At 31.0% G+C, this 10602-nt stretch overlaps 1 long non-coding RNA gene across 3 annotated transcripts; it reads left to right on the top strand.

Moving 5' to 3' along the window:
• The first annotated feature begins 8089 nt into the window (after nucleotides 1-8089).
• Nucleotides 8090-10064, top strand: LOC111893850 (uncharacterized). Of its 3 annotated transcripts, XR_002850979.3 has the most exons (4): nucleotides 8102-8450; nucleotides 8945-9021; nucleotides 9414-9490; nucleotides 9806-10064. It is a non-coding gene; the product is annotated as an uncharacterized LOC111893850 (long non-coding RNA). The 3 variants fall into 3 exon arrangements; XR_002850980.3 differs by lacking the exon at nucleotides 9414-9490 and having other exon boundaries at nucleotides 8105-8450; XR_002850981.3 differs by lacking the exons at nucleotides 8945-9021; nucleotides 9414-9490 and having other exon boundaries at nucleotides 8090-8450.
• Nucleotides 10065-10602: the final 538 nt, after the last annotated feature.

Raw genomic sequence — 10602 nt, 5'->3', positions numbered from 1 at the left:
TCCAAGGAGGGTCCAGATCTGAAGTTACAACTTCAGATCTAGCCCATAGCTCAACATCCCAACTTGAAAATCCATAAAAAGCCCTAGAACTCAACAAAATGGAAGAAAAGGAAGTAAGAATGGCACTTTGATACCTTCAAATGATGCTAGCTGAGGCAAAACCTGCTTCCCACTCCTTTCTTGCTTCAATTTCCTTTGCACTCTTAGCTTCCTTCCTCCAAGGTCCTCTTTTCCAAGCTTCAAACCCACACCAAAGCACATACACACGAATTAGGGTTTCAAGGGCTCTCAAATACTGTAAGGAGGCCCAAAGGAGGATGGGGCTCCTTTAAATAGGGGTGCAAACCCCGGGATTTAGGGTTTCATCTACCAGCTCCTACTCGCCGAGTCCCAATAGTGGACTCGTCGAGTAGGTCACTAAACACGTGTTCTCACCCCGCTGCTACTCGACGAGTAAGTCAACCAACTCGTCGAGTAGAGCTTCATCCTTAAATTCTTAAGTAATTAATACCTGAGGATTGGGGCGTTACAATTCTCCACCACTTGAACTAGACTTCGCCCTCGAAGTCCGCGGAAGAAAACAAAGTCGGGTAATTCTCGCGCATTTCCGCTTCCGGCTCCCACATCCACTCGGATCCCCTCCGATGTTCCCACTGCACCTTTATGATGCAATATATATATATATATATATATATATATATATATATATATATATATATATATATACGCTTATGTTATTCTATTCAAACTAATTATTGTACATCTATCGTATGCTATGAGAATTACTAAGATATATATATATATATATATATATAGGCTTATGTTATTTTATTCAAACTAATTATTGTACATCTATCGTATGCTATGAAAATTACTAAGAAAATAAATTGTTTAGCAATGCGAATACGTTCAACCTTACAAGAATATTGTCATTGTCATGCATTCTCGTTAACTTTTTTTTTGTCCTCACACATCGTTTTTCACTCATTTTCATTCTGACAGAATACGACCCAATAAAACATTCTAAGAGATCCAAATACCTCTAATTACAAAAAATGGTTTGTAAACCATTTTCATATATTGCATCATAAATGCATTCGGAGCATGAAAAAAATGGTTTGTAAACTATGGCGTCTAAAATGTGGCATTGACCATTTCATATATATATATATATATATATATATATATATATATATATATATATATATATATAAAGAGAGAGAGAGAAAGAGAGAGAGAGAGTTAGGTTCAAGTATTCTAACTAATTATTGTGTGGATATCGTATGCTATGAGAATGATAAAGAAAATAAGTTGTTTGATAATATAAATATGTTCATTCTTACATAACTATTGTCGTTAACACACATTCTCACTAATTAAATCGTCTATAAGGTTATTATACACATATTATTATTATTCTCATTTCTGTCAGAATGTTGTCAGAATGTTTTATTGGGTCGTATTCTGTCAGAATGAAAATGAGTGAAAAACGATGTGTGAGAACAAAAATAAATAATAATTAGCGAAAATGCATGAAAATGACAATATTTTTGTAAGGTTGAACATATCCGCATTGCTAAACAACTTATTCTCTTAGTAATTCTCATAACATACGATATCCGCACAATAATTAGTTAGAATAGAATAATTTAAGCCTATATATATATATATATATATATATATATATATATATATATATATGAAATTATCATTAAAAAACCATTTTCTAAATAGAGTTTTAGTTGATAAAGTTTTAATTTAATTTGATGAAACTTGGCTAATATAACCGAGCGGGATTATCTCAAATGAAAACACAAACATCCAAATACATAAAAGTAGAACTAAAACGAAAAAACTTAAGTTAGACTGAAAAACTTGAACTCGAACCGAAAATGATAACGTCAAAGGCCGTTGGACCAAGCTGCACTAGAATGAAACCCAACCGAAAAAAATATGCAACATAATCGCCCTAAAAGACTAGTAAGAAAAACCTGCTGAAATTATATAAATGGTCCATTGGGTTTCCCATATTTTTGGTTTCCGTCTCGACCTTTTTTTCGTTACATATATGGCCAGATGGTTTTCGTTTAAAAAAGAAACTAATTGCTGAAACACAGTATTTGTCGTCCGTCGCATTGCGCGGGTAGACGGCTAGTGTGTGTGTGTGTATATATATATATATATATATATATATATATATATGAGTTCAATTGAGAAAACAAAAAAGGTTGAGAATGGGGAATCATTCTCAGCCACTCATTTACTTTTTCCGCAAACGTGTCTATCGTACCAGCGGAAATGGGAATGGAATACACATGTATTTTCCAACAAAACATGTTTGCTTAAAATATGCTAATAATTACCTTAATATATACAAAAACATAGTTTTTTTTCGTTTTTTTTACTTTTTAAGAAGTTATTTTTATCGAGAAATGATTTTAAATATACCAAAATTCATGATTTTTTATTCTCTACAAATAGACATCTATATTGATATACTTTTAAGATAAAATAAAAAATTTATTTATTTGTATATTTTCAACTATCGTTATTCATAAGTGAATAAAAATGTATTAAATTTTTGCTACAGTACATTCGTTATTCACTTGTGAATTAAAATATATAATTAATTTTTTTATAGTTTATACAAAAATCTGAAAAATATTTTATTTATATATGAACATAAAATATAACGACAACTAATACATGTTTTATTTATATATAAATAGAATATGTGACGAAAAATGATGTGCAAACACATGTTTATCCGTTATCCATTTCCGTCGGTAGGCCTAAATGTTTTGCGGCAAAATAAATATGTGGCTGAGAATAATTCCCCAATTTCTCAACTTTTTTTTTCTCAATTGAATTCTCTCTCTCTCTCTCTCTCTGTATATATATATATATATATATATATATATATATATATATATATATATATATATATATATATATATATATATATATATATATAGATAGGGTTAGGTTATTTTGTTTTCACTATCTATTGTGTGCATGTATGACTGATTCTGGACCAATCATTTTAGTTATTTTAAGAAAGTAATTAATGCATATTACATGTTGAAGATATAATGAATATTAATTACATCTTCAGCATTTAATATGCATTAATTAGTTTCTTAAAATAACTAAAATGATTGGTCCAAAATCAGTCATATATGCACAAATAGATAGCGAAAACATTTGAACCTAATTCTATATATATATATATATATATATATATATATATATATATATATATATATATATATATATATATATATATATATATATATATATATATATATATATATATATATATATATATATATATATCCGTTGTAAAGGGGTATCTCTTCCATGTCTACTGGTTGTCTATCCCTTATCTTGAATAGAAATTCCCTTAAACTCCGTTGATCAGCTAAATAAACACGGCATGAGAAAAAGTCTGCTATAATAGATGTCCTTAAATTCATTTGACTCTTTCATGAACTAATTAATAATCACAAAAAAGGGCAGGATTACCAAGTTCAGATTGATTTTTGGTAACTTCGAAATTTACTTACTAGTTTTATCCCCACTCTTCGATCTATTATATTTCTTGCCCACATAAATTATACAAACCAAAGGGCCAATGGCCTAGCAGTATGGAGTGACCATCTCATATGAGAGGTCAGAGGTTCAAGTCTCGATGGAAACATAGGTGATTATTTAGGAGTAGATTAGTTAGTTTGTTGTTTAAAAAAAAAAAAATTATATAAGATTTAACACTTGACTTTAAAAAACTTTGAAATGGTTCTTGCACCTGTTAATAACAATAATAATAAGAGTAAATTACAGGAATTGTCCTGTTGTTTGATGTAATTTGTGCGTTTGGTCCTAACCATTGTGTTTTTGTTGTGCGTTTTGCCCCAACAAAAAATAAAAAGACTATATTGCTCTTTCTAATTTCTTTTTTATTCTTTTATAGTTTATTTTTATTTTATGCACCTCTAGGTTCCGCCAAGGAAAATTAATTTCCATTTCAGAAAGTTGTTTGCTTTCTTTTTTGATGACGAAAATGTGAGTCTCCCTAATGTCCAGGATCTAGCCATGTTGATCTGTAGATGCCCATTAATGTCTTCTTTGATAGCAAAGGTTGCTACATCGGAGGTGAGAGACGGAGATGAGTGTTCCAGATTCGAGATGGAGAGTCGTTCTAATTTTGGATAACGAGTTCATGGCTCCACCACACTTCCCCTTTAATCTCTACCCATAAATCAATTTTGTTAGCGTATTTGGTAGGTAATGGTGGTATGACTTGATCGGAGTTGAGAGGGGAAGATAGATGAGAGAATCTGGTTGGTGTTATCAGGTGAGACCTGAAAGAAGAAGGATAGTTTCTTGGAGAGTTGAATATGATTTGAAAGAAAGAGAAAATGATGTTAGTATTAACCGGAGAGTGTGGCTAGGGGTGTTCGTTTGGATGGATCGGTTTGATCCGATCCAATCAAGTGAATCCAAATTGATTTTGGTTTTCAAAACATGGATCCGAATAGTCCAAACTAAATTCAAATCCGATCCGATCCGATCTAATTACAATTCGGTTGGATCGGTTTTTATAATTCAGTTTTCAAAAACCGAAACATTTTAAAACGACATATAATTATAATATTACCCAATTTTACACAAGAAACGAAAAATTTTATTTAGTTGTGATTTGAAATTTACGTACAAACAACCACTAAGCAGATATATTATAGTTAAATATTTTATAGATAGAAAGCTTTTGAGAGATAATACATATTGATGTTTTTTTATCGAGTGAAATGTTTTGAACCAATATGAAAAAATAAATTACAAAATCAATAGATAACTATAGATATATATTATAAATAAATAAATAATAAATGTTTATTTGGTTTTTTTGGACTATTCGGTTCTTATTTTATAAACCAAAACCAATCCGAAATCCAAAATAATAATTCGGTTTTGTTGAAAACCAATCCAAAAATCCGAATATCCGAACCAAATAGTTCAATCCAAATTGTCCAATTGGACAATTCGGTTTTATCCAAATAGTGAACAACCCTAAGTGTGGCCGCGGTTTGTGCCACCTCAGCCTCGCACATCGCCCCCAGACTGTGATTTTGTGCGGTTTTGGCCGCACTACGACTATAGAGGATCACGATATGTGATTGCCTGGTGAATGTTTGATCGTTGCACGGTCCTTTTGCGCATTATTTGTTATTTATTATTATTTTTTTTCCTTTTTGCCTTTCTTTCCTATATATACACAAACACTTCATTTTTTTCACACAATACAAACCCTTCTCTCTCAAGTTAAAAAAAAAATACCAATCTCTCTAAAAAAATGTCATCTTCTTCATCTTCTGAAGAATTTCAGATTATTTTTGATGTCGTTGTTGCGTGTGTTCAAATGGTGGAACAAACATACGATGCTTTATGCAATAACGCAGCTGCAAGTTCTCAACGGAGAACACGGAGATATATTTTCAGAAATAGTGAAGAAGCCAACCAACATTTGGTACAAGACTATTTTCAAGAAAATGTCACTTATCAAGGGTATTATTTTCGTAGGCGCTTCAGAATGTTCAAAGGTTTATACGAACGTATAGTTGAAGATGTAACGAGGGAGTGCAGTTTTTTTCAACAACGCTACGATGCTAGAGGTACACCCGATTTCACTCCCTTACAAAAATGCAAGACCACACTTCGTCAGTTAGCATATGACATTCCACCTGATGCGTTAGACGAAATTTTTAGGATGTCTGCTAGGATCGCACGAGACAGTCTCCACTTTTTCTGCCAAACTGTGATTCTGTTTTATGGTCCAAAATATTTACGTAAGCCTACATGTAATGACATCTTGCAATTGCAAGCTCACCATGCTAGTATGCATGGGTTTCCTAGAATACTAGGAAGCTTAGATTGTCTCCATTAGGCATGGGAAAATTGCCCTACGTCATATCATGGGCAATCTACCCAAGGTGATCATGGTCACCCAACGGTCATACTTGAAGCAGTTGCATCACAAGATCTATGGATTTGACATGCTTTTTTTGGTTCTCCGGGTTCGATTAACGACATCAACGTTCTTAATCGTTCACTTATATTTAACAACATATACGATGGATCCGCACCAGATTCTTCTTTTGAAGTGCGTGGAACGCCATATAAGTATGGTTATTATCTAGTCGATGGAATCTGTCCTGAGTATGTTGTGTTTGTTAAATCGTTTACGTATCCACATGGTTCTAGACGAAAAAAATTCAATAAGGCACAAGAAAGAACTAGGAAGGATGTTGAGCGTGCTTTTGGAGCTCTGAAGAAACGGTGGTTTATATTGAAAAAACCAGCAGTTCATTTAGGCGAGGAAAAACTTCAAGAAATTATGTATACATGTCTCATATTGCATAACATGATTATTGAAGACGAATGAAGAGCGATAGGTGCGTTTGACGAGGAAGAAACCATACCAAAGACACAACCAATAGAAATTGGTGGCGAATAGTATATGAACAGGAGAGCAGAGATACATTGCATTGAAACATTTTACAATCTTCTTAATGACTTGGTGGAACACATTTAAGGGGTTCAAAACATTAACCTTAATTTGGATCCACTAGATGACTCCGAAGACGAGTTCTCGGAGAACGACTTTATGTAGTTTGTTTTAGTTATTTTATCTGTGTTTTTTTAAGTTTATAGGATTATTTTAATGTCATGTGTGTGTTTTGCGTTTTTTTGGTAATGCAATGTAATGTTTTTTTGAATTTTCAATGTAATGTTTTTTTTTTAAATTTTCAAGTAATGAAAAATTATGTTTTGTTATTAAAAAAGAAGTTTTAATTAAAATAGCTAAACAAACAAAAAATATAAAAAATAAAAGTGTGGCAAGAAACCACACTTGTGTGATAAAAAATGACGTGGTGCTTATGTGGCGGTGAAGGGAGTGCGGTTTCGGTGGCACCACACCCTCCAGCCTAAGAAAATGGTTGAAGATATATGGATTCGAATGATAAATGGAGGTGTGTGGACCCCCACTTATTAAATAGTTTATTTAATAATTTCATTTAATAGGTTAAAACAAAAAATTTAAATAATAAATAAAGATATACTCATCATTTTAATTCTCTTATAGACTAACAATTCCATAAAATTAAACCATAGATGTTTTGAAATAAAAAAAGGTTAAAAACAAAATGCATAAATTAGCTCAAAGAGGGATCATATGTGTAATTTACTCTAATAATAATAATAATAATAATAATAATAATAATAATAATACTTTTTTCAAAAAATGATTGGTTATCCTAACAATAAAAATATTATTAATAATAGAGTAAATTACTGAAATCGTCCCTATGATTTGGTTAAAATTGCACGTTTGGTCCCCAACTTTTATTTTGCACTCAGATCATCCATGTGGCTTGATTTTGTTATGTTTTTCGTCCCTATGGTTTGGTCAAAATTGCACGTTTGATCCCTAACTTAATGTATGTAAGGGACAAAAAACAAAACAAAATCAAACCATAGAGACGATCCGAGTGCAAAAGAAAAGTTAGGACCAAACATGCAATTTTGACCAAACCATAGGGACGATTTCAGTAATTTACTCTTAATAATCATTAAAACTAGCAATATAATTAATAATGACTTTAATAAATAAAATAGAAATAATAAAAATAATAATAAATAACAAATGTAATAATAACTAGGTGGGTAACCCCGCTAGGCGGGGTTTGGTTTTGATCATAGGTTTGGTCTTTTCTTCATTGTTTATGTATTTTGTATACCAAAAGGTAGCGTGTTGTTGGTTGTCGTATGAATTTTGTAAAAGGGAAGTGTTATGTTTGTTACTATGTAGTGCCAAATGTTATTTGTTTAATATATATATATATATATATATATATATATATATATATATATATATATATATATATATATATATATATATATATATATATATATATATATATATATATATATATAAAAGAGTCCTTGAAACGCCACATGGCACTCTTTTAAGCTGCCACTATACCACGTGTCACTACCATATTCCTGTGCGTTTTTTGTTTCTCGCTCATTTGATACTCCTTCTCTTAACCTTGGAAATCCCCCTTTTTTCCCTAAAACTCGCATATCTTGTGTCCATCTTATAGGGGATTCGAATTTTGAAATCCAAAAATGTAGGTATCCCCCAAATCTCAGAATTCATCGGCGACCATCTCTTTTTCTCTCCTAATTCACCATATCGCCTCCTACCCTTACATCTATGCTTTTTCCAATTGTTAACAACCCCATGGTTTTTAAGTGAAGTCGCTAACGAGTGGACTTTCTGAAGACATACGATGCTCGATAGGGTTTTACGGGTGGGAGGAGAAGCGGTGAAAGCTTTAGCTTAAAGTTGTACCAGACACCCAATTTAGCAAGCATCTTTTTCTTAGGTATTAACCCATTTTCTTCGATTTTTTGGTCATGGAAATTGAATGTATTTGCTTATTTTCCTAATTTTGTTTATATTGATTTCGATTTTTGAATCCACCTATCACTTTATTGTCGATTTTGAAATTCACGCTTCATGTTATCAAGCTTTTTAATTTTTGTATTGTCTTTTTCTTCCTGTCACCTTATCTGCTTTGCAGAATTGTAGTTGCCACTTGCAACAATAAGTTATGTTTAATTGTTGTCATATGTTGTAGATCTGAATTTTATTTCTATTTTAGTGATTTAAGTTTTCATGGAGTAACAAAGTTTTGCTGTCATTTTTGGGGTTTTTTTTATTTTTCTATATGTTTTTTGTTATTGACAGTTTACTTGACAAAAATCAATAATAGCTTTTCAGTTTCTTGTAAAAAGTTTGATATTTTTTTGCCAAAGAATCTGAATTATGGTGTGTTTTTAACAATATGATTGATATTGCTCCTAATATTCATTCTAGATAAGGAAGATGTCAATTAATTTTGTAGAAGTTAATGTGCTTCAGCAGTTTCTCCATCAAAATATGAGATTAATGAGGTTCTCTTCACTTCTCTGTCTCAGTAATCCTACATACCAAGTCCTGATACAAGTTTCTTGCTGCATATTTTTTAGGTCTCTTAGGAGATAATACATGCCCATCCGCTGAAGAAAAAATCATTTATTAGAGTATCATTGTTTGTTTTTAAACTGTTTGATGAAATATTTGAGTAAATTATAAGTTCTTTTTTCTTTTGAATGAATAATAAATAAGTTCTTACCGGGGAAAAAGTTATAGGTTGGCATAACTTGCTTGAGGTGGATGTTTAAGTCTTTATTTTAATCGAACCCTTCAAATTTTTGGTGACATTTTAGTCTCTCTTTTTTTTTTGTTTTAATTATATTTAAAGTTACTAAGTATAGCATTGATGTTTTTTTACGTGCCCGTGTAGGGAAAGAAAGACTATTTTGGTTTGTTGTGATCTAATTTGTGCTAATGTGCTGCATGAAAAGAAAAATGATTTTCTTGGTAAGAAACAATATCCCCCTTTATGTATTATTGTTTTTAGAAAAGAACCTTTATGTATTATATAGAGCATATAACAGGAGAAATGGATTATCTTTGTGTTTTCATGATTGGTTCATGTCTCTCTTTCAGTTACTTGATGTATTTGATGATACCAGGAGGCATTGTGGAAGTAGATTGTTTGGTTGATAAGTTTTTGCAATGAATTTTGTTGCACAATCTTTATAAGTAACAAAAGATTTTGGTTATGTTCTTGAAATAATGATTTATGATTCCAAAGTTGTGATTGATTTGGAATTTGGGTTGGCTTGATTTCAGCTGGAGGATCAAACCTAAAGTAATGATATATGCAGATTGAGATGCTAAAAGTTGGTTAAAAGGGAAGAGTATGGAGAATTATATATGCATACTTGGTCTTCGTTCAAGCTTTATCATGTTTGAGAGGAATAAGGGGTATTTTTAGGAATTTAAGTCATGATCCTACTTATGTTACGAAATTGGTGTAAGAAAATTTGTACTAAAATTGTTAGATCTTATGGTTGGAATTTAAGTCATAATCCTACTTTTGTTACTAAAATTGTTAGATCTTATGGTTGGAATTTAAGTCATGATTGATTGTCTTTGTTTATTTTAAATCTATTTAATTATCTATTTCGTTGTACAACATGATCATATTAATTTGAAATAACAATAATACATTTACGGTTAATACATAAAACTTTGTATAAAAATATATGTTTGCAAATCTATCATTATTGATTACTATTTTTATAGTCTATATGTTATTTTACTTTGTCACCCTTGGTTTCCATGGGTTATAACCTAATATATATATATATATATATATATATATATATATATATATATATATATATATATATATATATCAACATGTACGTAAATGTAATTAATTAGGTATGATTTTATCGATAGCAACAGGTATTGTAGTAAGGAAGGCAAAGGCAATAAAAATAATTCCATTTAACGGAAGACAACAGAAGGTGTTGCTTTTGTGTGAAATATAGTACATTGCCTGAATTGTAGACATAGTAAAGTACGTTACTATTCACTGGAATTCGCTCATTTACAAACACATAATAGTTGAATATGTTGTG

The sequence above is a fragment of the Lactuca sativa genome, chromosome 2 (genome assembly GCF_002870075.4).
Source record: "Lactuca sativa cultivar Salinas chromosome 2, Lsat_Salinas_v11, whole genome shotgun sequence".
Classification (NCBI taxonomy): Eukaryota; Viridiplantae; Streptophyta; class Magnoliopsida; order Asterales; family Asteraceae; genus Lactuca; species Lactuca sativa.
This window is presented reverse-complemented; position numbering and strand designations above follow the sequence as displayed.